Raw genomic sequence first — 27,734 nt, 5'->3', positions numbered from 1 at the left:
TGAACTGCAAGCAAAGTTCCTTTGTCTCTGACTGCAAATTCTGGGTATCAGTTTGCTTGTTCCATTCATACAGGTCCATAAGCTCATAAGACCATGTGGGCCTGTAGAGAATGCTTCACTGAAATGATTTTCTAATCACAACAAGTTCAAAAGCAAAACTGCACAGAAAGAGTGAGAGGGGCAAGTGTGATACACGGTTCGTATTGTATGGAAGAACACAGAAGGCCAGGCAGCATTTGGAGGAAAGGAGCTGTCAACGGGTTTGGGTAGAACCCCTCTTTTATCCTTGATAGGACTGTTTTTTTGTTGATGGTGCGGTTGAATAGTTGAAGAGGTCGCAGCAGCGTAGCAGTGAGAAAGGGATTCACTGAATTCCTGTCTGAGTGAGGCAGAGAACTTCTTCAAAGTGGCCATCCTTTAAAGAGACTTTGAAGAGGTAAGATAATAAAATGTGAGGCTGGATGAACACAGCAGGCCCAGCAGCATCTCAGGAGCACAAAAGAAGAGGTAAGACTTGCTTAGAGGCAAAATAAATGCAGATGCTGAAAACCAGCGAGACAAACCAGAAGCTGGAAGAACACAGCAAGCCAGGCAGAGTGATATTCGACCATAACGTGGGGAAAAAAGCAGTCCTAAAGAATACCCAAAATGTTGCCTTTCTTTTACTCCAGAGGCTGCCTTATGTGCTGTGTTCTTCCAGCCTCCTGTTTGCCTACCTTGGATTCCAGCATCTACAGTTGTTTTTGTCTCTAAGCTAGTATTATATGTTCATCATTGTTTGCATAATTGGTTTCACATGAACTTCTTCCTTGCCAATGATGTCTGGACATCTACAGGGATTTTATTTCCATTTTTAAAACTGAATTAATACTTGCAGGCTACAGCGATGGAATTTGAACTTTCATCCCCTGGATTATTTGTTCAGATGTTCAATTCCAAACAGAACAACCCAATTAAGCCAATTCATGAAGGAACAATCTTATTTCTGCACTATCAAAAGCTGTTTTCCCTGTTAGTTGTGCCATTTGCAAAATGTAACAGAAACTTAGGAAGGTCCGCTGTTGTTTATTGTTGAGTTAACATTAACAACGTGGAAATAACTTCCCTCAGAGGCATGTCCAAAGTCTACGAAGTGTTGGAGTATTAGTTTGATTTGTTCCTGGTGATTTCAGTGAATCAGTGTGTATTGTGCTTTATAGGTATATCATTTTGTCATATAATGAAAAATATGATATAAATAGATTGCAGTAATGAAACAGCTTGTGATATTCAAATTCCATTATCAGAGGAATATTAGAACTCTTTTCATGTGCTGTTATCAAGGAGCACAAAATTCACGGAGCTGCTGTTGAGTTCAAGATTACCATAATAATGATTGTTAAATGTTCTTGTTAAAATGCAATAATCACTTCAGTTTTACTAATGCTATCAGCTTGGAAGTATATATATTTTAACTTTGTTTTAATGGACCTTTTGTCCTGTGGACTTGTCCAATTTGTAACCTTATCGTGAATACAAGAAGCTGACAATTCCTGCCTATTCACGTGTGACCACAATTTAAGCAACATTGCATTGTCTCAATCTTTTTCCTATTACATTTGCTATTTTCAATCGGTTGGCTATTAAGTATTAATTCATCAATATTCTTTATAGTACCATTAGAAATTTTTGCCAAAGTAAACATCTGTGGATATAAGTAAACAGACTATTATAGATTTGATTGAAGATCTGTAGCTCGGGTTGCAGTTGGAATTGTTGGTCGGTTTGTCGAGTTGACTGGCTTTCACGCAAATTTTTTGTTTGCCTTCTAAGAAAACAATGTCAGTGCTGTGTAGCCTCTGTTGAAGCACAGTTGTTCTGTCCTTCTCTAAATTTATATATTCCAGTCCGTCATGGTGGGCAGTCTTGTTTCTGGTTTTGTACCATAGTGGTAAGTAGGTGGGGTCTATGTCAATATGTTTGTTAATTGCATCAGTGGTTGAAAGCCAGGGCTCCAGGAATTCTCAAGCTTGTCTTTGTCTTGCTTGTCCTAGTGCTGTAACATGTCCCCAGTTAAACTGATATCCTTCTATGTCAGAGTGTATTGAGACCATTACAGAGGCTGCATTAAGGATGGCACATCAGGAGTGGACAGAAATCTTGACGATTTTTGATCACTTTTGCTTGCAGACAAAGCAAAGCCTGGAATTATTGGAAATCATCTTTCAATTGTATGTTTCTTTACATTGCTGTCAGTAGGGCCATGATAAAACAGCAACAATTTATCCCAAACCTGCAATTTTCTGAAGGAAAACCTCCAAGAGCGCATTAATTCCTCAAACTGCTGTTTAAGCATCAGAAGGATTGTTCATATACCCGAAATAATGGTGTAGGTTTTTCAATGACCAGACCGCCTTTATTTTGGCGAAGGTGGGAGATGTGCATAGGAATTCTACAGAATTGCCATCATCTCACACCTCAAGAAATTGAAGATTCCATTGAGCAATTCCATTCTTCTTGTAAGCCTTTGAAAGTCTCCATTTCAATCAAAGACTTCAGATGTTCCAATGAAATTAAATTGAACAGCTACCCATGAAAAGTTAAACTTAATTCATGCACTCTCAACTACAACTCCCTTGTCCACTGACACCGATCCCTCTGCCATAGATTCTGCCCTGACTGCCCGAGGGACATGACCAACAACACCTGGACAACCATCACCCTGCACTGATCCAGATCCAGGACCAGCCGACTGACACCCCCAACCCCATTCCTCTTCTGCTGCCACCACTGAATTAAATCTTCCCCCCTCCCCCAGAGGGACAAGCCTGATACTTCTCCATCGCATGCAACCTCCTCCTGCCCCGTGGGACTAGACGCAGCACCCAAACGCAGCCATCCCCAATGCCCGTCCTGCCTGACAGTGCTCTGATGAACTGCCAACGAGCCTAATTTCTCACACTCTCTCTAACACGTCCTAAAAACTGCATCAATTACCTGGTCCTCCTTCCAACTTGCACACGAGTATTCTCACCATTTGGCACTCTAATGCTTCCCAACTGGCATCCTACCCACCTGGCATCTTATTAACTGGGACCGTATACCCGCACCACCTGGCAACATACTTACCTAGCACTCTGCTAAACGAACACCCTATCCTCTATCCATCTGGCATTCTAACTTTTGAACACTACCACTTCCAACCTTGTGCCCTACTAACCTGGCGCCTTCCATACTTTGCAACCCACATAACCATATGTACTTTATGAGTCTGGCAGCAGCTATCAAAGTGACTGTTATCACCTTCACATTTCAGAATGCAGCAGCTGACTGCTGTGAAAGAAGCGTGTTGGTTCCTTCCCGGACCGCTCTAGGATGCAAAAGAGGACAATCTGAACAGAAATTCCTCTCAGAAAGGATCCGTTTCCTTCTTTCATCAAAAAAGGAGGGCAGCTGCTTGGAAACTCCAACCCATTGTTCCCACATCTGCTTGGTTATATACTATAGTGCCATTAATGACTGTAAGTTAAACATGAACATTTGATTACTTCCATATTAAGCAGCGTCAATATGTTTTCATCAATTATTAGATCCTGTGCCTTGTTTATGAATCCATTGTCATTTTGTCAATTTGTATTGCTGCAATTTAATTGAAGTGTCCTGCCCAAGCAATGGCCCTCAAGATGTGGAGTGATTGGAATGAGACCTTTTTCCAGTTTTAGGAGGAGCTATTTTACGAGTATTTCAGAAATGACAGAGAAATTTTCAACCAGAATCTTTTTCTTTTCCTAAAGTTCTCCGGGTATAATCGGTGATTTTACTTTTTGATCTATGGACTTAAAAAGGGGGAGACATTATTTTAAGTGAAATGACTGCGGAACATATGTTGACATTTTTTAAAAGGTGGGTTACCACAATTCATTGTGTGTAACATCTCTAAGTTTTTCTATGGTCAAGCATTGAAGGAAGATGCTAGATTCCTCAGCTCCAGAGATGTGTGACCAGGGCAGTTTTACCCAGTCATAAACCTTCAATTTTTTTTGATACTTCTTGGCAAAGTAACAAGCTTTTGATTTCTCTCCCTCTCTCTCACTCTGTCTCTGCCTGACTCTCTGTGTAGATTGCCTTCTTGAAAACATCAAGAGAAAACTCACCTTCAGAGACACTAAGAAGGTAAATCCTCAAATGGGGAAAGAAAGATTAAGAAGCGGTTTGTCCACAAACTTATGTCCTCCTCAAAGAGTCAAAATGAACCAGAGGGAACAGATGAAAAATATCTCATTGGTACCTGTAATTGAACCAGTGCATTTTCTCTTTGCTCCATCCCTCTATGTAATAATTCTGCACTGCCTTGGTTCTTTCTGTGTCTGGTTGTATATGTGTTGGATTTGGTTTTAAAAGAGGTAGAATTCAAGGTATAGAAATTATAAGATGGTAATTTGCATTTTTAACTAATGGCAGAAAAATAAACATTTTGTTGACAATAATGAATCATTTTCTTGTTAAGTACAGAAAAGGGATAGGTGTTTTCTTTAAGCCTGGGTTCGTCAGATGAATGAACCAGCGATTTTGATAATTTGAATAACTCTTTTCATATTCTATGATGAATCTGGGCTCAATTTCCAGTGCACTATGCCATGAGTCCTGACACTGGCTTCATGCATTACCTTGAATAATGCCACAGGAGATATCTAGTCGAACACACAACACTTTCTTAACATTTCATTAACATTTTTAGAACTCTTTAATTAGGGATACTGTTCATTTAATTATTCTTTTAATTAGTGTTTTAGTCATTGTCTGATTACTTACTATATCCATGTTTAGTACAATGCTGAAAAGGCAAATTTGCCATAATTAATGCTTGCTAAGGTTGTTTACTAAATTAACTTAGCAGCTGTAGCCAAAGATAGCAATAATGTTACCGCAAAAAAACTTCCTACCCTCGTTAGGTAAACCAGTTCATTGTTTAAAGCTCATTTTTTTTAAACAGTGATGTACATAATTTTTGGTTGCATTTCTGATAAACAGGCAAAGCCACAGGATTGTTAACCTGACGCAGGTAAGTGGGATTGTGCCACCTTTTAAATCCTGTCAAAATTATTCCAATCCTTTACCACTCAGAAAACAAAAGGAATTTGAGAAGAATGTTTACACTATCAGCAAGAGGCTGCTAAAACAAGCAATGTTAAGTAGTAAAAAGAGTACAGGTTAAAAAAATCTCAGCAGAACAAAGTAGCAAAACAATTCTATTATGTTTAACTAAAAGTAGAAAAGTGAAAGGAAAAGAACAGCAACAAATGAAAACTAAAGACAACTAACTTGGTATATCTCTTTTAAGACTAGTGCACCATGCAGCCCACAACACTTGTGTCTTTCTATAGACTGCAGCCAAATGTGAAATTGTTTGGAGCATGACACTCCCATTGTGTTGCTTTTGAAATCTAATGCTGTTCTTACACTGGCATAATTTGAACCCTTCGTTGTCCTAGTGCTACCTGGTTGCAAAATACAGAGCATTCTTATGATGATCAGACTCTCTTTTTACTGTCTAACTTTTATCTTATGTGCTTGAAGTTTCAGCAGATTAGCACAGAAAGTATGCTCAATGTTTCATATCTCTGTAAACATGCGTGTTGATTCAGTATGAAACCAGCTGGTAAAGTAGGAAACCAGACTCCAATCTTTTACTTAACATTACATTTATGTACAGAATGTAATCCATTGTTATGCTACAAGATGTTGACTAACCTTCTGGAAAAGCAAGATCAAATATTCAAATTCAATTAATTCAGTAAATCTGAAACAAAATGCAATTTTCAGTAATAGTGACCTTCGATGTATCTGAGGAAGTGATGGGTCTGGGTACACTTAGAACATTTAAAAGACATTTGATCAAGCACATGAATTGGAAAGATTTAGCGGGATACAGTCCAGGAGCAGGCAGGTGGGACTAGTTTAATTTGGGATTATGGTTGGCATGGACTGGTTGGATTGAAGGGTCTGCCCCTGTGTTGTATGACTCTATGATTGTCACAAAAAAACATCTGATTCACTTATGCCTGATGGAAAAGGAAATATCATTACCAAAACTGGTCTGTGTGAAATTCCAGACCATCAGCAACCCGGCTGAAAACTAACTGCTCTCTGAGACGGCCTAGCAACACATTCAGTGGTGCCAGATCACCACAAAAAAAAGAGTAAATTTGGAGCAATCAAACTAGTATTGAACCAGATAATTGATCAGACAAAGGCACACTTGCTGAAAATTCTTGTCAATAATACAGGAGTTTGGTGTCAAAATTGAAAGAGCTGGCCCACAAACTAGTCGTACAATGACTTGATATTGTCTGTATGGCCTAATTTCATGTGTATGACTATATTCCAGATTCCTCCATCTTCATTCCTGTGTATTTCCTATCCCTCCAACAGAATAGACTGATTAGTCTATGGCACATTTGTATATTGTCAGGAAAATGTGTCACTGGGGCTCCTCAACATTGGTTTCTGAGTGTGTGAAGTTTCACGGCATCATGTCCAATATAATCAAGCCAACATACAGCTGAGTATAGCTCACTGCCCCCTCTGCCCTGCCAAGTGAATCAGCATGAGGGAAAATACTTTCACAATCTTGTCTTCACCAAATTACATGTCTCAGATGCATTTGCTTGAAAGCATTGGAAAGAGTGACCATTTAATTGATGTTGTGGAGGTGAATTCATATCTTCGTGCTGAGGGTGCCATCTTTTGTACCATCTATTCTTACCATACTATGTATGATGGATTCAGAACAGATTTAACAGCAAAATTGGGCATCCATAAGGGGCCATTGGCTATCAGCAGTAGCAGAATTGTACTGCATTTCAATCCCTTACTCTACAATTAATATTCGGCCAAAAGATCAACTCTGATCGAGGAGGTGTCGCTAAAATTGGTGAAATGATAATGTGGCATTAAATTTATGTCAAACATCAGAAGCAGCAAGCTATAGAAAGCTAAGCAATCCCACAGCTGGAGGATTGTTGACGGATCCAGCAAGAGGCAATTACTTAACAATGACCAAAGCTCCAATTTTGAGAGGCGAACGCAGCCCCAGGTCCACTTAGAGTCTTGGCCCAAACATGAAAAAAAGAGCTGAATTCCAGACATGGGATGATAAGTAGAGGGCAGCAATTATGTCACATATGAGCAAGATAATGGCCATCTCCAACATAGGGCAGCCTAATCACCTTCCCTTGGCATTAGTGCTAAATATTACATTATTAACACCCAGGAGTTACGATTGACCAGGAATTGTGACTCTAAGCAACTAGCCAAGTCTTGCTTTAACACAGAGTATGGTGTTTCAAGGCTAGCGTGTGACCAGGTTGCGATGCGGAGATTTTGTGCGGATGGGAATTCAGTCAGAGAGGAAGGGAGGTGCTTCTTATTTGCATTTTCTTTTCAAACTCCAGAAACATTTGAGTGGTCAAGGCTTTATACTGAACAGGGAGTTTTTTTTAATCTTTCAATATAATGTTATCCCTCTAAATGTGGGGGTTGTTTATAAAAGCACTGGGGAGGTATAAATATGACATTAAATGATTTAATTGGATAAACTACTAGGTATAACAGCGGACAATTGAGTGATATTTCTAAATTTGGGGGATAATGAGTTGAAGTTATCACAGTAAAGATGAGAGGGCAGGTATTGTTGTGCACCTGTAACATACAGCAGCACATAGCTGTTAGAGGAGTCCACAGCAACTGCATTAACACTAAGTGTCTGTTGTTCAAGGAAGATTAGATCAGAGTTAATAAACTGCAGTCGAAGCTTCACTTGAATTAAGTTGACACCAGTGTTTTGGGCAATGTTATAACTAAGGGTGTATAACAGGCCTTAAACTAAATAGTAGGAGAGGAGGTTTACGTGAGGAGAGACTTGGAAAGCTAATTAAAAGGGACCTAAGGGGCAACATTTTCACACAGACAGTGGTGCGAGTATGGAATGAGCTGCCACAGGAAGTGGTGGAGGCTGGTACAATTACAGCATTTAAAAGGCATCTGGATGGCTACATGCATAGGAAAGTTTTAGAGCAACATGGACCAAATGCTAACAAATGGGACTAGATTAGTTTAGGATTTTTGGTTGACATGGATGAGTTGAGCCACAGGGTCAGTCTCCATGCTGTTCAGCTCTATGACTCTAAGAGTCTGAAGGGGAAGACAATGATTCAGGGTAACAGGCATGTAAACAGAACAAGAGTGGATCAGAAAGAAACACTAGTAATTGGTGAGAACAGACAAAAATAAGAACGTAGAGCAGGAATAGGCAATTCGGCCCCTCGAGCCTGCTCTGCCATTTGATGCAGATGTGGTTGATCTTCGCTTTCCTCTCCAGTCTCTATAACCCTTCAATCCATTACCCATTAACTTCTCAGTTATGGTGGGGGGGAAATCCAACCATCCCTATGTCCTCTCCGAGGAATCCGTCTGTGTGCTGAACGTCGCTCCCTCTATACTGCCCAATAAGAGCCAGAAGCGTTGGTCGTTACTGGCATTACAGTCTAATTTAGACCAAGGATCAGTGATGAAGCTACATGAAAGAGGCAGGTGTCGTAGGTTTGTGGGGAAGTGAGGCGGCAAGGGGAGAGTTTTCAATCTGAAGCACAGTGGAAATCACTGCTGGTAGCGAATGGCATTCCTCACAAATCCTTCTTACCAGGTTCAGAGCCACTCCAACAGGGTACTCTCGATGTCTTTAAGCCTGAATTTCATTTCTCCTTCCCACTGTTGGTCAAATGGCAATGGCAACAAGATAAAACTTTTAAATGGCCTTTAAATGGTAGTGGAAAACTTCAGACTAAACTTTAGCCCAGGAAGGAAAATCTATCTGGAAATTACAACATCTTTGAAGCTTGTGATTTGTAAAAAAATATTTCTTGTCATCAGTCATGAGTTTACTAATTGCCCCATAGATACATCTTGAGACAATCATTGCAAAATGATTAATTGTAATGAGGATTGTCTAGTCTGGGGCACAGGCAGGCATTTCTTTGGCTGACAGAGAGATATCAGAATGGTGTGTTTCCTCCATGGTGTCAGGGTCAAGGATGTCTTGTAGAGGGAGCAGAATATTTTGGTCGGCGTGAGTGACCAAAAGGAAGTCATTGTGCAAATTGGTACCGATGACACAGGTAAGGAAAGGGATGAGGCTCTGTGGGGGGAATATGGGAACCTGGGCAGGAGGTTAAAAAGTAAGTCCTCGAGTGTTGTAACATCTGTGCTATTACTGGTGCCACTTGCTAGTAAGAGCAAGAATAAGAGGATAGAGCAGATGAAGGCATGGCTCAGGAGCTGGTGCAAGGAACAAAGATTCATATTTTTTGGAAATTTGGGATCTCCTCAGGGGTAGAAATGACCTGATATCATAGCTATTACAGAAATGTGGCTCAGGCATGGACAGAACTAATGGCTTAATGTTCTGGGGTGTAGATGCTATAGGGAGAACAGAATGGGAGGTAAGAGAGGAGGGCAAATGGAATTTTTGATTAGGAAGAATATTATTGCTGTACTTTGGGAGGATATTCCTGGGATATCGTCCAGTGAAGATATTGGTGGGCGGTACTGACATATAAGAAAGGGATGATCACCGAATTAGAATTGCACTTCAGGGCCCCCATTAGTCAGTGGGAAATGAGAAGTAAATATATATGGAGATCTCAGACATCTGTAAGAAAAGTAGAATTGTAATGGTAGGGGATTTTCACATTCAAATGTAAACTAGTGCTGTCATACTGTCAAGGCCTGGATGGGTAGGAATTCATCAAATGTGCACAAGAAAAAATTCTTATTCAAGATATGGATGTACATACTGGAGAAGGAGCAATACTTGACTTTCTGTTGGGAAGTAAGGCAGGACACATGATTGATGAATCAGTGGAACAGCAATTTGGGGCAAATGAAAATATCCCGATTAATGTTAACGTAGTTATGGAAAAGTACAAAACTGATTCAAAAGTTAAAGTTCTAAATTAGACTAAGGTCAATTTTTATAGTATTAGGAGCTTTCAAAAGTTGATGAGGGAGGCTACTTGTAGGTAAAGGTGTGGTTGGGAACTAGGAGGCCTTTAAGAATAAGACAATAAGAGTTCAGAGACAGTACATTCCTGTCAGTGTGAAGGGCAAGGGTGGTCGGCGTACGGACGTCGGGATGACTAGAAAAATTGTGACTCTGGTCAAGATAAAGAAAAAGGCAGATCTCAGGTATAGACAGCTGGGAACGAGTGAATCCTTAGGAGAGTATATGGGCAGTAGGGCAATACTCAAGAGGGAAATCAGGAGGGCAAAAAGTGCTTTGGCAAATAGGGTTGAGAGAAATCCAAAGAGATTCTGTAAATACGTTAAAGGTGAAAGAATAACAAGGGAGACAATAGGGTCCGTAAAAGCTCAACATGGCAGTCTTAATGTGGAAACACAATAGAGGAATGAGTTACTAAACAAATAATTTGTGTCAGTATTTACTGTGCAGAAGGCCATGGAAGCTAGGAAACTTAGGGAAATCAGTAACAATATCTTAAAATCAGGAGGCACGGATACAGCGAATAGCCAAGGTCTTTTTCTTAAAGTTGGGGGAGTCCAAAACTAAAACGTCAAGGTTTAAGGTGAGGGGAGGCAGGTTTTATAAAAGACCTGAAAGAATGACTTTTAAATGTAGAGGGGTCTTGCGTATGGACCAAGCTACCAGAGGAGGTCGTGGAGGTGGGTATAATAACATTATTTAAACAGCATCTGGATGAGGGCGTCAATAGGAAGGGTTTAGAGGGGTGTGGGTCAAATGCTAACAAATGGGACTAGATCTGATTAGGATGTCTGTTTGGTGCGATGAGATGGACCAAATAATCTGTTTCCATTCTGTCTAACTCTATGACTCTCATTCAGTAAAAGTGCCATTTCTGCACGCTGAAAGACACAAATTTGCTGAGACTAGAGTGAAATGGATTTTTCCATCATTAAGCAGATGTGTATATCTCACACCTCCAGATAAGAAAATTCACATAAGCATTTCCTTGCACCTTTTCACACAGTTACAAATAATGTAGGTTATCTTCCTACTTATTAATTACACTGTTTTTCATCTAACTCCGAAAGTTGGAAGAGAATGAGTATTATGATATGTCAAGTGGTGTTTTGCAGAGTGAGTTTTTAACACTGTTGGAATTAGGTCTGTCATTGCAATCAGTGTATAATTTGCATTATACGGAATCAACCTAAATCCAAATCTCAGAAAGTAAGGCAATTTTGTGGTGTGCAGTATCTTGAAGGATGAGCAAAGTGCTGCTTGTAACGCAATGTTCTAATAAAGATGGGTTGGATGTTTAAGTGATAGAGGAATTTTCCAAAAAGTCTTCAGTGCATAAATGCATTATAATGAATAAATGGGCATGAAATTTATACATGGAGTTTATCAGGAGAGGTTGGAAAATAACAGTAATTATTGTACTCATCAAAATTTGTACTCAGTGTGAAATTGTCATCAGCAAGAACAATCAAGTTCTCTTATCTAATAAAGTTCATCTTAAGAGGGGCATGATCTTCATAACTGTTTGACAACTGCCTTGCTCTTGATTGCAAGCACATCAAAATGCTGTACAACCTTTTTAAGTACTTGTGGTGCAAATTGTGTGTCATTAAACTTGGCATCGATGGGCACCTGAAGTTCCTTCTTAGATTTCAATTAATCAGAATCATTAATACCTGGAAATGGATAAGGAGTAAGCCTGGGAGAGAAAGATAATCAGAATATTAAATACAAATACATTCCAAACACATGGCCACTTCCATCTAGAAGGACTAGGGCAGCAGATACACAGGAACATCACCAATTTCAAGTTCCTCTCCAAGCCACTCACCATGCTGATTTGGAAATATATTGCCATTCCCTCACTATTGCTGGGGCAAAATCCTGAAATTCCTTCCCTACGGGCCTTGGGGATCAACCCACAGCAGATGGACTAGAGCAATTCAAGGATGCAGTTCATCACCACATTCTCAAGGTCAACTAGAGATGGGCAAGAAATGCTGGTCAGCCAGCAATGCCCACATCCCACAAAATGCATGAAAAAAAGTTTATTTTTCACCATTTAAGTTGTCCTGCAGATACCTATGAACTCCTATCAAAATTGCCTAAAGGCTATTTTCCTCTTGACATGTGTGGCCAAAGATCGAACGTGCAAGTTAAATTGTCTACCTGTTACTTACCACCTCATGGGCGTTTGTTTCACTCAGTTGGCTGGGTGGTTAGTGAGAGATGCCAACAGCATGGGATCCACCAGCTGAGGTTATCACGAAGGACCCTCCTTCACAACCTCTACCATCACCTGAGATGTAGTGACTCTCAGCTTAGGCCACCACCAATCACTTCTCTAATGAGAAAGCAGCTCTGTGGTCTGATGGGACAATGGTGATTTTCTCACCTCATTCCACTTGGAAACATTGATGGAACATTGCCACCTTGGTCTTGTTAATAGCAGTCTCATCTGAGTGTCTAGATTGTGGTTTGAAGCCAGGCCATGGCTTTTTTATGTTTAACCTAACCTCAGCCTCAGTGTTGTATTGAGGGATTGTTTCATTGACTTGACTGTTGAGGATAATTTTGACTGCAGGAGGAAGCCAGACTATCCGGAGTAAACCCACGCAGACAGAGGCAGAATGTGCCAACTCCACACAGAGTGTCACCCGAAATTGGAATCGAACCCAGGTCCCTGGTGCTGTGAGGCAGCAGTGTTAACCACTGAGCCACTGTGCTGCCCCATAGGTGATTAAAACCACCCAGGGAGTGCATTTGCCCTACCATCTCTGGTAGCAAACCTAATACCTGAATAAATGATCAGAGAGCATGGGCACACATTCATGACATGTGAATTTTAAATAAACCTCTGATGAAGGGTCTAGGCCCGAAACATCAGCTTTTGTGCTCCTGAGATGCTGCTGGGCCTGCTGTGTTCATCCAGCTTCACACTTTGTTATCTGAGTTTTAAATGAGACCGGGAGTTAAAATATTCTAGATCTCATTCTGACAGCTGTGGCTCAGTTTCTCCTGTGGCCTGTGGCAGGTTGATGGACCTTGATCTGCAAACATATTTAGCAGTCTGAGCAATCTTCAGAGCAGATAGAAAGTGAGTTGGGGGGGGATGTTTTCATACCTGAAGAAGAATGAACCCAGGTGACCCAAGTGATGAAGCCTCTCATAGCTTCTGCCCAGTCTAGAGAATGCAGGGGGACTTATCATTGGAATATCTGAAACAGAACAGCGAATACTTCACACAGCTCAGTGCAGAAATGGCAGGCAGAATCCAATATGTTTTGAAGAAGATTAATTAGCATTTTAAATGAGTCTCTCTCTTCACTTGATAAGGAGGTGCCAGTGTCAGACCAGAGTGGGAAATAGTCAGAAGTCACACGACAACAGGTTAAATTCCAACAGGTTTATTTAAAATCATAAGCTTTTGGAGCATTGCTCCTTCATCAGGTGAAGGCTACTGCTAGTCACACAGCAGTGCGCCCGAGAAAGGTGGCTAAGATCACAGTGCTGACAGCAACAGTGTCTTTCAGAATGCTGCTATCTCATTTCTGCCAACTCAGCACCTTAGATAATTAGGTTAGAGTGTCATCTCAAGGCATTGTTTTCATTAACAAGGGGCTTGTCAATCCACATTTTCAATTTTTTTTAAAATTACAGCTGCAATCCTGCCTTTTTCAATTATATTTTTCCCAGTTAAATAACAAGGCTTTGTTGTTCAGTGAGATCTCCAGAGCTGACAGTTTACTCCGGTGTCAAATCCCATAACACAGTACAACTGTGAGTTTGAAACTCCAAAAGTAGTTCTGTAAAATAATTAAATCCATGACATTAGTTGCACCACACAACACACCATCATGACACAAACTGTATTGTCAGCTGAATTCCTGCACAAAATGCATTATACTGTAGAAAAGGGATTGTGCCATTAGAATGTGAAATATCATTTCCTTCGAGTTCGGATATTGCTTACAGCTGTCAAAATTTTATTTATTGCAGGATGTGGAAATTGAAATTTGAGAAAGTCAGAACGGTTGGATTCTGAGATTAACGGGTCTCGAGAGAGAATTTGTTGACCAAACTACTTCTATTCCTGTGGGTCTCTTAGTCATAGTGGGTGCTGGAATCATTGGGTCAAATTTTCACAATACTGTGATTTTAGAAATGTTTTTAATTCCAGTACAACCTGGGACAACGCACAGCATCTATAAAAGGATTTATTGCTAATTTAAACTGCCAAAATAGGGGTTAGATTGGCTGAACTGAACTCAATGAATACAGAGAATTGAAAATCATAGAATCACTACAGTGTGGAAACAGGCCCTTCGGCCCAACAAGTCTCACTGAAACTTGGAGCATCTCACCCAGACCAATCCCCTTATAACTCACCTAATCTACACATCCCTGAACACTACAGGCAAATTAGCATGGCCAATCCACCCAGCCTGCACATCTTTGGGCTGTGGGATGAAACCCACACAGACATAGGGAGAATGTGCAAACTCCACGCAGACAGTTGCCTAAGGCTGGAATTGAACCTGGGTTCCTGGTGCTGTGAGGCTGCAGTGCTAACCACTGAGTCACCGTGCCACCAAGGAAGAAAAGCCACAGGAATGAGAGAAGAAACATCACCCCAAACCCCCCCCCCAACAGCACTGAGACCTAATCGGGGGATATCTGATTCTTAACTGGTGGTTCTGTTTCCAGGATCGGGGGGATGATATGGGATGATGTTCCCCTTCATGCAAAGAAGAGTCTATCCTCTCAAACTGGGCAGATATGAATGCAAGTGGCTGAAGACATCAGCAGGAGTTGTACACCACGGCCTCAAGAGGACCAGACAAAGTTGAGTGGTAAAACATGGTAAAATACTAAGCCCTAAACTCTGACCTGCGTAGAACTCCCCTGCGCAGAGTTCTTTAGGTAAGCACACCCTGAAACATCTCTCATTCCTCTCTACTTTTGGAATACTGTGTGTAATTCTGTTCTCCCTGCTTTTGGAAGGATGTTATGCAACTTAAAAGGGTTCAGAAAAGATTTACAAGGATGTTGCCAGGATTAGAGAGTTTGTGTTGAATCTGCTGGTGCTATTTTCCTTATAGCTGTATGACTTCAAGTAAAATTTTGAGTTGAATATAACTCTCCTTCAGAAGTCAATTCTTCAATTCTGAAGAAAACATGTAGTCAGCTAGAATGCCAGCTCTGTTTCTCTCTCCATTCTCATGGAACACCACTGTGATTATGAGATATCACGGAAATGGTGGTGGGTATGATTGTGTTAAAAAGAAGGGGTTCACTCCCCTCTGACAACCGAAGCCAAAACACCTAGAGAGAAGTGCCTTGCTCTATAGTCTGTTAAAAGGAGTGTGAAAAGTGGTGTAACCTGCTTTTCCCCTACTTCTAATGGTTAAATAAAATAAAACCCTAGCGCTCACTTTATGATCAAGTACAACTTATTTATCTAACTCTAACAGTGAATAAACTAGAAAAATTATTAACAAACTGAATAAACTCCTTCTAACTGATAACTCTGTCCTATTAAAACAATATTCTAATGGTATACTGTTCCAATAAATACAAGTCCCACTTGTACACAAAAAATGTCTCTTGAAATTACAGATGGGCTACATGACTTCTGGAATGTTCTGTGCCTTCTCCATCAAATGTTCCATCAGGAATGCCGCTCTGTGTCAAATTCTTCTGTCAGGAAGACTAACTGGTTGTTTTCGATTTAGATGCTGTTTTCTTTAAAATGTAGAGAAAACTGGGAGAGCCAGTGTTTCTCTCTTGAGAGCTGAGAGATGTTAACTCTTACAGATGGCAGTTCACTTTCCTGTCTTTGCCCAACTGCCCTTTCTTTTGTGCACTTAATCACATATCAACATTTTTTTAAAGCAAGGTTGGTCCTATGTTGTCAAAACCAATTGAATTAAATTTAATTGGTTTTTGACATCTAGGTGCCTGGTTCAAACTAACAGGCTAAATTCAAAACTTGCTGTCTTGATAACAGAACCAAACTACTGCTCAGCCTGCTGACTATGCAGCCTGCTACCACGGGCATCCTTTTTGACTCTCTAAGCATAGAAAAAACAAACCAACTTTCAAAGGGACCACACACTGATTTCCCCTCTAGCATTTTACAGATACCAATATTTCACAAAGATGAAACTCTGATGTCTAGCTTTCCAATCCCCAAGTACAGTATCCAACTTTGCAGCAATTGTTGGCTTTTCAGATGTGAGCAGCTGCAGTATAGAGTCATAGGATCATAGAATTGTACAGTACGGAAATAGAACCTTCGGCCCAACTCGTCAATGCTGACCAGATATTTTTAATTAATCTAGTCTCATTTTCCAGCTTTTGGCCCATATCCCTCTAAACCCTCCCTATTCCTATAACCATCCAGGTTTAAATGTTGTAATTGTACCAGCCTCTACCACGTCCTCTGGCAACTTGTTCCATACATGCACCACCCACTGCGTGAAAAAGTTGCCCCGTAGGTAACTGTTAAATCTTTGGCCTCTCACCTTAAACCTACGCCCCTCTATTTTTTACTCCCTCACCCTGGGGGATAAAAAACCTTGCCTATTCACCTTACCCATGCCTTTCATGCTTGAATAAGCCTCTATAAGGTCACCCTTCAGCCTCCTATGCTCCAAGGAAAATAACCCCAGTCTATTCAACCTCTCACGATAGCTCAAACCCTCTAACCCCGGCAAGGCCTTTGTAAATTTTTACCAAACCCTTTCAAGTTTCAGAACACCCTTCCTACAGCAGGGAGAACAGAATTGAACGCAGTGTTCCAAAAGCAGCCTAACTAATGTCCTGTATGGCTGCAACATGACCTTCCAACTCCAAAACTCAATGCATCGACCAATAAAGGCAAGCAAAGAATATGCCTTCTTCACTATCCCATTACCTGGACTATGCTTTCAAGGAGCTATGAACCTGCACTCCGAGGTATCTGTTCAGCAGCCCTCCCCAGAGTCTTACCATTAAGTGTGTAAGTCTTACCCTGATTTCCAAAATGCTGTACCTCACATTTATATCACTCAAACTCCATCCACTACTCCTCAGCCCATTGCCCCATCTGATCAAAATCCCATTGCACTTTGTGGTAACCTTCTTCACTATCCACTACGCCTCCAATTTCGTTATCATCTGCAAACTGACTAACCATACCCCATATGTTCACATCCAAATCGTTTATGCAAATGAAAAAAAGCGATGGACCCAGCACCAATCTTTGTGGCACACCGTTGGTCACAGGTGTCTAGTCCGATAAACAACCCTTCACTACCACCCTCTGTCTTCTGCCTTCGAGCCAGTTCTATATCCATGTAGCTAGTTCTCCCTCTATTCTGTGTGAACTAACCTTGTTAACCGGACTACAATGCAGAACCTTGTCAAATGCCTTACTGAAGTCACTTCATGGATGACTATTGCATATCCACAGCATTTTTTGTTATTGTAACAAATAAAGTATTTTGCTTTTCATTCATCCACCACATCAAGCTGCCCTTAACACAATCTATTCCTCATAACAACAGCACTATGCAATCTCACCTTGCAAGACAAGAGAGCATACTCATTCAGACAGAGACAGAGAAATAGTATTATGAGGGATTGGGAGATTGAGGGACTCTGGAATGACCAATACATTACTCAGCATTAGCAATGACAACCAGATCTATTGGGAAGGTAGTTTTATACTAGGTGGTTGTAGTATCTGACGCGCTAGTGCTGGAGAGATCATTTGCATCGGTATGACAGGTTGGCACAATATTAAGGGCCGAAGGGCCTGTACTGTGCTGTAATGTTCTATGTTCTATAAAGTAATTTTTTGAGGATTTGCTTCGTTTGACCTTATTCTCTGTGTCCATCCATTATGTGTGAGCCAAACTGCAGAAGTTCCTCAGCAGAGTGTCCTAGACTCAACCATTTTCAAATATCTCATCAAAGACCTTCCCATCATCATTAGACTAGAATGGGGATGTTCACTGACGCTTACATATTATTCAGTTCTCTTGACGACTCTTAGACGACATTGATTGGTTAGGTTAGGAAGGTGCACCAAATTGTGGCCATGAAATGGCACTGTTATCCCATGAACAAATGAAAAGAAAAACATTAGGGCCTCAGCTGCAGGGCTGCAGTTATTTACTTTCATTTATTTAACAGCTTCTCTGAAGAACACTTCCTGTGGTGCTTTCATCTTCCTGACTGCATTGAGCTCCACACAACTTAGGAAACCCAAGCACTGACTGTTAAAGCCAGAATTATGTATTAAGTGGGGTTTAAGATAATTGCCAAACAGCACTGCAGGGGTTTTCTGCTCATCGATAAATCTAATGAAGTGAAACATTCAAGTGGGCTGCATGATATCTGGTTTCCAAACTGACGCTCCATTTTGGGATTTTAATCCCCTTGCGTGCACCCAGAACACCTCACCATCACACACTCTTCCAGCCACAGCCAAAATTCTATCTGTCCAACATCAAGTACTGATAAGCCAAAATCGTCTGAAAATGAACCTCAAGATCTTACTTTTTTGTTTTTGCCATGTTCTTGACCTCTCAGTCAGGTTCAGCAAAACCACATGCCTTTGCATCTTTCTGTTACTTGGTAATGAAGTTTATTGAGGTTGATTAAACATGACCTTCTTTTCAGAAATCCGCGTTAGTTCCTTGGTAATATATTCCCTCTCTGGATGATCACTTTTGCATATGCACAAGCAGGCTTGCAGCAGTGTTACAATGTTATGCTCCGATGTGCAGCATTGAAGTGGAAGACTAAAAATTCTAAATGAGTTAAACGTGTGCCAAGGTGATATGACGAGCCTGGTGCATTTGAATGCCAACCTCCGTGCATGAATTTTTCATGCAGCCGATACCCACGGAGATTGTCCGTTTGATTTTGAGGAACACTGACTAAACTGGAATGTTGGACACACATGTGGGGAACTGGGGCTGCCACTTACTCTGAATTTCACATCAGAATTTGTTTCCTTCTTGCTTCTATCCACTATCTGGGGAAAACACTAAACTGCGTACAAACCAGGTGACAGTCAGCACTGTAAGTGGTCAGCACTCACCAGTGACATTCTCATTTGCCATTCAAACTTGCAAAATTAGAGCTTTTTTATGATTTCAAGGACATGGTTTTTCCAAACTCACCATATTTTCCCGATTGGTTCACCATTGTCGATTCAGGGGCTGGGTAAATTGTGACCATTGTTACAAGAAATAGTAAATGTACACTTTGGAAAATCTTGACAACCTATTAATTATTACTTTTAACTGATGTTGCTTTTCATACAGAAGTGTCATTGGCATAAATTTAATTGAGTGATAAAGTCTTCAAAAATGACAGATTTTGAAAGGGTTAGATGAATTTACTGAAAATGGTATATCTTGAATTGATTGTACCTGGCAACCCTGTGCGTAATTTTACCATGTTATCTCTGGTTGGAACTGTTCAGAGAAGAAATATATTTCTCTATGTATAAACCTGTCTCCTCACTGGAATTCACATTTCAGTATCTAATAGCAACACAGAAACATAGAAGATAGGAGTAGGAGGAGGCCTTTCGGCCCCAGAAGTCTGCTCTGCTATTCATCATGATCAAGGCGACTGTCCAACTCAACAGCCTAATCCTGCTTTCTCCCCATAACCTTTGATTCCATTTGCCCCAAGTGCTATATCTAGCTGCCTCTGGAGTACATTCAACATTTTGGCAGCAACTACTTCCTGTGTTACTTCCACAGGCTCACTGTTCTTAGGGTGAAGAAATGTCTCCTCATCTCTGTCCTAAATGGTCTACCCTACATCCTCAGACTGTGACTCCTGGTTCTGGACACACCCAACATTGGGAGTATCCTCCCTGCATCTACCCTGTCTAGTCCTGCTAGAATTTTATAAGTCTCTATCACCCTTCATTCATCTGAACTCCAGCGAAAATAATGTCAACTCAATCAATCTCTCCTCAAATGTCAGACCTACCATCTCCAGAATCTAGGGCAAGAGTATCTTTCCTCAGAAAAGGCGACCAAAACTGCACATAATATTCTAAGTGTGGCCTCACCAAGTCCCTGTATAACTGCAACAATACATCCCTGCTTCTATTCTCAAAACCTCTCACAATGAAGGCCAACATACCATTTGCCTTCTTTACTGCCTGCTGCACCTGCATGCTTGCCTTAAGCAATTGGTGCACAAGGACACCCAGGTCCCATTGCACATTCCCCTCTCCCAATTTACAACCATTCGGGTCGTAATCTGCAATGTTGTTTTTGTTTTAAAGTGAATAACCTCATATTTATCCAAATTACCCTGAATCTGCCATTGATGTAACCACTCAACCAACCTGTTGAGATCACGCTGAAGGATCTCTGCATTTCCATCATAGTTCACCCTCCCACCCAACCTGGTAACTGCCTGGGAGAGTTGGCTGCAGCTTTGAAGCTAAATAACAATGGTACTGTGCATTACCAGATGATAGATATAATATCATATTTGTAAAAAAGCCAAAATTATGATAACATTTTGGAATTGCGGTCACTTACTGCATTCTCTTTTATAAGTACTTGTGAAATAAATTGATTTCTGGATTGTGTCAAGCTACATTTGATAGGTCCTGCTCTACCTCATGTCTTTCAAGCCTGCTCATGCTGAACTCCTTACAAAACTAACCTCTGGACTATTGTCTGCTAAGCGCAGTCTTTGTGACATGGTTCCATCTGATCACAGTTTCACAAATTTGTTCTCCCATGAAGTACTTCTGCAGATTCAGTCCCCTAAAGTGCTTAGAGTCTGCTGAAATATGCATGCAAAAATATTGCATCCATTTGATTTAGATACAATAGAGAATTAATACCATCCAAACTGAAAAATGACCTTGCCAGTGATATTAAAACTGAATCACTGATGCTAAAAGCTAGACTTGACATTTTCTTATTATTCCATTGATTTTTGCTGCAGCAGATTTTCCATCCCCTCCTCAACTTGATATGATCACATGGAGCTCACCAGCCTTATCTGTTCTAAGACTGTAGACTGAAAAGTGTTGTTAAAGTTTTAACACCGTGCTAAAATGTCGACAGAACAGTAACAAAAATGCAACTTTCTGAATAGCAACGGTGGCACTGTGTAAACACATTTCTTTTTGCATTTATTGTTAAATTTACATACGGCAAAGGACATTTCATTTTAAGATAAAACAGTGGAATGTTGCTGCAAATGTCAGGTGGAGCTGCATTACAATGGGAGCTGACTACTAACTATTGGAATTGTCAAAACCTACTTCATTCTCCTCAAAACAATTATGTTACCGGGTATGATTCACTTCAATGTGTCTGATCTCCAGCGATATGTCTTCTTAGGCAAAAGATATGGGTATTTTGGGCATCTCACAATTTCATGACAGAGATATCTGAATAAAGATGATGCATTATCATGTTTATGATCAGCACAAACATTGGAATCTATCAATGTATGGAAGACTTGAGTTTGGGTGTTGTCGATGGATGGGAAGAAGGAACAACCAAAATTCAGACCAAGGTAACAAAGTGTGGGTCTGGATGAACACAGCAGGCCAAGCAGCATCTCAGGAGCACAAAAGCTGACGTTTCGGGCCTAGACCCTTCATCAGATGAAGGGTCTAGGCCCGAAACGTCAGCTTTAGTGCTCCTCAGATGCTGCTTGGCCTGCTGTGTTCATCCAGCTCCACACTTTGTTATCTTGGATTCTACAGCATCTGCAGTTCCCATTATCACTCATTCAGGCCAAGGTACTTGTCTTATTAAAACAGCATGCGTGTACAATGTGTGAATACCACACAGTGAACATGTTTCTCCATTTTGCATTCAGGAAGCCCTACAACTGACCACTCCAGACCCACAGCAATGTGGTTGACTCTGAACTGCCCTCTGGGAAATAAATGGTGCCTAGCTAGTGACACCTTCACCCCATTAATGAACGGAAAAAAAAGAAAAATAATTGTTTTTCATATTGCATCCTTACTCAAGTTCAAGTTAGTAAATTTTCATTTTTATATTCATCATCTGTATAGTTCAGAGGCAGCAAACAGTCTATTGTGTGAAAACAAATTAAGCCGCAAATCATGCAAGAATAATATGAAAGGGGATTAAAATCAACCTGGGGAATTGAGCTACTAAAATTGAGCCTGTTATTTGATACCGCTAATTTGATGCTGATTGACCCAAGGAATTAAAACATGGATGAAAAATGCAACATTTCAGTTTGTGCAAATATGTTGCTTTAATCATTTAATGGCATGATGAAAAGAAAATGGTCTTCCACATTGCATTCAATAACATTCAATAATGGTGGGCAGAATTTAGATACATTGTGAAACATGAAGTCCTCACTGCATTCTTGAAAAGTACAACTTTAAGGTGAATGACTTCAAACAAATCAAATGATCCCATTAAAACTAATTAAAAGCTGCAGTTAGATCCTCTAGATCGTTCTCATCAGGAAATAAAAAGGTCTATCCGGTAAATTTAAATACTTTGTATTGCTAAGCTGCCATACTGGTAAATGAAATAACTTTTAAAGTAAATAATAGTTTAATAAAGCAATGTGGTAACTTTCTACTTAACTCCCAGTTGTTGCCAATTCTGCTTACTGCTGATGGTGAGTTTGAAGCCTCTTGCTAATCGCAAATCTCATTCTCTGACCCTTGTTGCAGATGCTTCCTCTCACCTAATTTTCGGTTTGCAGTCTCTCCCACTCCCTTTCTGTCTCATCTATTTTTGGTCCCACTGAACTGACCATTCTCTCATTTGCTGCTTTCCTTTTCTGAACATGAGCCCTGGGTATGAAAGCTAAGATCCAGGAGGAGCACTTTCTGATGAAACTGCAGGCATACAGCTTTGCTTTGATTGGATTTATTGTCGTCATATGTACCTAGGTATAGTGAGAAGCTTTGTTTTGCGAGCAGTACACGCGAATCATAGCAAACAAGGGCATACAGATCATTGGGTGGTCAGATAGAGCGAGACAGACAAAGTTACACTGCACATGAGGTGCACAAAGCTAGATCAACATTAACATGATCAACATTATTGGAAGCTAGATAATCCATTCATCAGTCTGATATTGGCTGGGAAGAAGTTGATCTTGAACCTGCTGGTGCATGTTTTCTGGTTCCTGTATCTTCTGCCTGACAGAAGAGATTATAGGAGAGCATTACCAGGTTGGGGTGGGGTGGGGTGGGGGGCAGGGGGTGGGGGAGGGTCTTTGATGATGTTGGCAGCCTTTCCGCAGCAACAGGAAATGTAAATGGAATCCATGGATGGCTTCTGTGATGTTATGGTCTCTGCACATAGCCTGCTATAGTTTCTTATGGTCCTGGGCAGGGCAGTTGCCATAGCAAACCATTATGTACATGGACAGTGTGCTTTCCACAGTGCATCTATGAAAATTGCTGAAGGTTCTTTCAATTTCCCTGAGCCACCCGAGGAAGAAGAGGGGTTGTTATAAATTCTTGACTGTCGCAACTATGTGGGAAGTGCAGGAGAGATTTTTTCCATTATCATCACTCCTAGGAACTTAATGCTCTTGACTCTCTCCACCTGTCGATGTAGATGGGTGTGTCCTCCTCCTTTCTTCCTGAAGTCAATGATCACTTCTTTAGTTTTGCTGATGTTGAGAGAGGGATCGTTATCGTTGCACCACGACGCATCATTATTTGATATCTGTCCTATAATGGTGGTGTCGCCAGCAAACTTGCAGATGGCATTCATTCAGAATTTGGCAACACAGCCGTGGTGTACAGTGAGTAGTGTAGGGGGCTGAGAACGCACCCTTGGGGGGCTCCAGTATTGAGGGTTTTCTTGGAGGAGGTGCAGTTACATACCCTCGCTGATTACAGTCTGCGGGTCAGGAAGCTGAGCATCCAGTTGCGGAGGGCAGAGCAGAAGCCTAGGTCTCAGAGTGTTGAGATTAGTCTGGAGGGGATTATGGTGCTGAAGGCAGAGCTGTAGTTGAACAGTAGGTGTCTAATGTAGGTGTCATTGTTGTCTAGATATTCCAGGGATGAGTGCAAGGCTAGGGAAATGGCATCCACTGTGGATCTGTTTCATCAGTAGGCAATTTGCAGGGGATTGAGACAGGTTGGGAGACTGGAGTTGATGTGGGCCATGATCAGCCTCTTGAAGCATTTCATGATTGTTGAGATCAGAGCCACTGGGCAGTACTGATTAAGGTACATTGCACGCGTTTTCTTAGTTACTGGGATGATGGTGACTGTTTGGTGAGTTTTTAGTCTTTGTTTCTCTTTAAACTAGAATAGTAGGTTAAACAGGTAAGTAATGTTTCTCAAAGCATCACCGATTTAAAACCACAACATAAATTCAGAAAATCACTGAATAATGTTTCTAAACTTGAAGCTTAATTGGATTAATAATGTAAAACAAAGATGGGTCCTGACCTGAAACATCAGTTCTCCTGCTCCTCTGATGCTGCCTGGCCTGCTGGGTTCCTCCAGCTCCACACTGTGTGTTCTCTGACTCCAGCACCTGCAGTTCTTGTATCTCAGTGAATTATGACAGGGCAGGTGATGCCTTGTAGTTGTAGCATGTTGGAGGTGTCTGACAGCAGATTTAATGACTATCAAGAAGCTTGACACTGTCCAGGACAAAGTAGCCTGGCTGATTGGGACCACATTGACAAACATCCATTCCCTCCACCTCCATCACTCAGTGACAGCCGTGTGCACTGTCTGCAAGATACACTGCAGAAATTCACCAAAAATCCTTCGGCAGTATCTATCAAACCTTCCATCTGGAAGGACAAGGGCAGCAAATACATGGGAACACCATCATCTGCAAGCTCCCTCCAAGCCACTCATGACTCTAAGTTGGAAATATAACATTGTTCCTTCACTTATGCTGGACCAGAATTCAGAAATCCCCTCCCTCAGGGCATTGTGGTTCTATCTACAGTAACAAGTGCTACAGCGGTACAAAAAGACAGCTCACCACCTTCACAATAGAGGCATTCAAGAAGCGCCTGGGTGAGTACATGAATAGGAAAAGAATAGAGGGGTACAGATCCTGTAATTGAAGATAGCTTTAGAACAAAAGGGAAAATTGTGTCAGCACAGGCTTGGAGGGCTGAAGGGCCTGTTCCTATACTGTATTGTCCTTTGTTCTCAAGGACAACTAGAGTTGGGCAATATGTACTGGCCAACAGTGACACCACTTCTCACCTGTGAATGATATTTTTAAAAAGTTGATGGATGCCAGTGAGATCCAAAACAAACACATGTCTGTGTCTACCAGAGAAAAAAAAAGAATGATATCATTAAATCATAGTCATTTGTGATGGTTTAGATCCAAGAATCTTCAATCTGCATACAAAAGCATTTCTTCAGGCACTGTTTGACACCTAGTAATGATCAATTGAAATCAATGACCATGAAATGAAATCATACAGCCTCCAAGCACATCAATTGCAAGCATTTATTTTCCTTTAAACTGCTCAATAGTGTTCAACTGAGATCATTAGAAATCAGCTGAAAAGAAAATACACTGAAATAAAAGCTTGATGATCCCGGAGTTGATCAAGAGAATGAAAATCACTGCAAACATCAGAATTTTTCTAAGCTCCTGTTGTAAGCTATAATTGTTAAACAAGAAGGGGAAGAACTCAGTTAAATCTTAATTTTATGACTTTTGTACAAAAGAAGTCTGCAAGTCATGTTCTAAATGATGAAATGAAGAAGGAACAAATAGTGATCTCATTGAAATACACAAGTTTCTGAGGCCGCTTTTCATGGTGTTAGAGGTTATTGAGCCCTCTGATGTGGTTGGTTGGCTCGTCGAGCTGGGTCTTTGTTCTGCCTACGTTTCATTACACTGCTGGGTAACCTCACCAGTACAATAGCCCTCTGACTTTGAGCCTGGTTGGCTTGGTTGCCTGTAAATGCAGAGGGGACGTCATCAGCATGGCTTCAATTCCCATATTGGCCGAGGTCACAATGAAAGCCTTGTCTCTTGAGCGTACCCACGACTCAAGAATGGTGACCCTCAAGTTCAACTCAGCATCCGTCATCACTCTCAAATACAACTAAGGTCCTGTAAGACTATGGTGGCTTTCACCTTGGAGAGAAAAGTATAAAGGATGCTGCCTTTGAAGAGAACATTCAAGGTGATCACTCACTGGGGGATAATGTGTATGATTTCTTGTGATTTATTTCTAACTAGCAGGTGTGTTGTTAACTGGCACTTTCACTAAACCTAGAATGAACATTAGTGTTTGATATGAGCTATGTATGTGTGTGAGAGGGTTGTCTCATCATTTCTAATTCTTGTGTCCAAACCATAAAATATTTTGCCAAGGATAGAAGGTTAAATCTTGCAATTCTTAAAAAAGATAAAATAATGATATTAGTCAAAAAACAATTTAACTTGAGTTGAGTAGGTGTGGAGATAGAAGCAGTGGAGGTGCTACTGTCAAATTAAAATGCAAAGAAAATATTGCCAAACAAGACTTTTTAAGTGCTAAATTCAAATTGGGAGCACTTTTATCTGGGAAGATGAAAAGGAGCACATCAAAGAAGTTGCCTCTTAAAGAAGCAAGAAAAATCCAATTCATTCGAACACTGGCATCGTCCAGATAGACCTAATAATTCATACATCAAAGATTATTTTGAAATTCTCTTCCCACTGACTGAATGTAACATTCTTCACAATTTGAATCTTATAACAGAGAACTAAGAAGGAGAGAAATATCGGTGAAAGGATACTAATTTGTAACAAGTTTGAGTGAGTATTTTGCTGGAAGTCATGTTAATAATAGCTATTGATTTGATGACCCCACAAACTGACTGAATATGTTTAAGCCTATCTGTTAAATGGATAGCTTTTTATGTAAATTGACAAAACTAAATTTGCCATAATGGTGATAAAATATGGATTATTAATTTTCAAATTGTATCAGCTGATCTTAATACCTGGGACCTTCATGGACTAAAGGAAAAGCATTGATGCAAAATACCCACATCAATCAGCTGACCACAAAGGGTTAGCCAAGTTTCATGAAATCAGCGTGGAATTAAAACAAAACATATAAACTGAAATTTAACTTCTTTTTTATCAAGACAATGATGCTGCTTGGCCTGCTGTGTTCATCCAGCTCTACACCTTGTTATCTCGGATTCTCCAGCATCTGCAGTTCCTACTATCTCTGAAGCTAGTCAAGTATGAATAAGACATTTTTCCCTACTTTTTAATTTACACCTGTAAGATAAGCTTGTATAGTGGAGATGTTAAACATTACCTGCAATTATCAAGGTTGGAAGCAAGGAACTTAGACATTGGACTGCTTAAATCAGCTGTATTTCAGGGAAATTCTTTTGATCGAACAAAGAGGTGGATTTGTAAATGAGAACAACTTGAGGAAGCATTCTTTCTCAGCCTATCAAGACATAAAATTGTTCAGTCACAGAGCTGGTTAAAAAGAAACCTCTGGACATTGGGAAACGTAAAAAAACAACTAAAATATTTGCTGCTGCTGAATATATTAATTAAAAAACAATCAGCCTCAGGTTAAAACAATACCTGATATCCTTAGGATTGCAGAAACATAGGAATAATGGAATCCCTACAGTGTGGAACTCCCCATTCAGCCCACTGAGTCCACACTGACCTTCCAAAAAGCATCCCAC

This window comes from Stegostoma tigrinum, chromosome 4 (genome assembly GCF_030684315.1).
Source record: "Stegostoma tigrinum isolate sSteTig4 chromosome 4, sSteTig4.hap1, whole genome shotgun sequence".
Taxonomy (NCBI): Eukaryota; Metazoa; Chordata; class Chondrichthyes; order Orectolobiformes; family Stegostomatidae; genus Stegostoma; species Stegostoma tigrinum.
Note: the sequence above shows the minus strand (reverse complement) of the source record.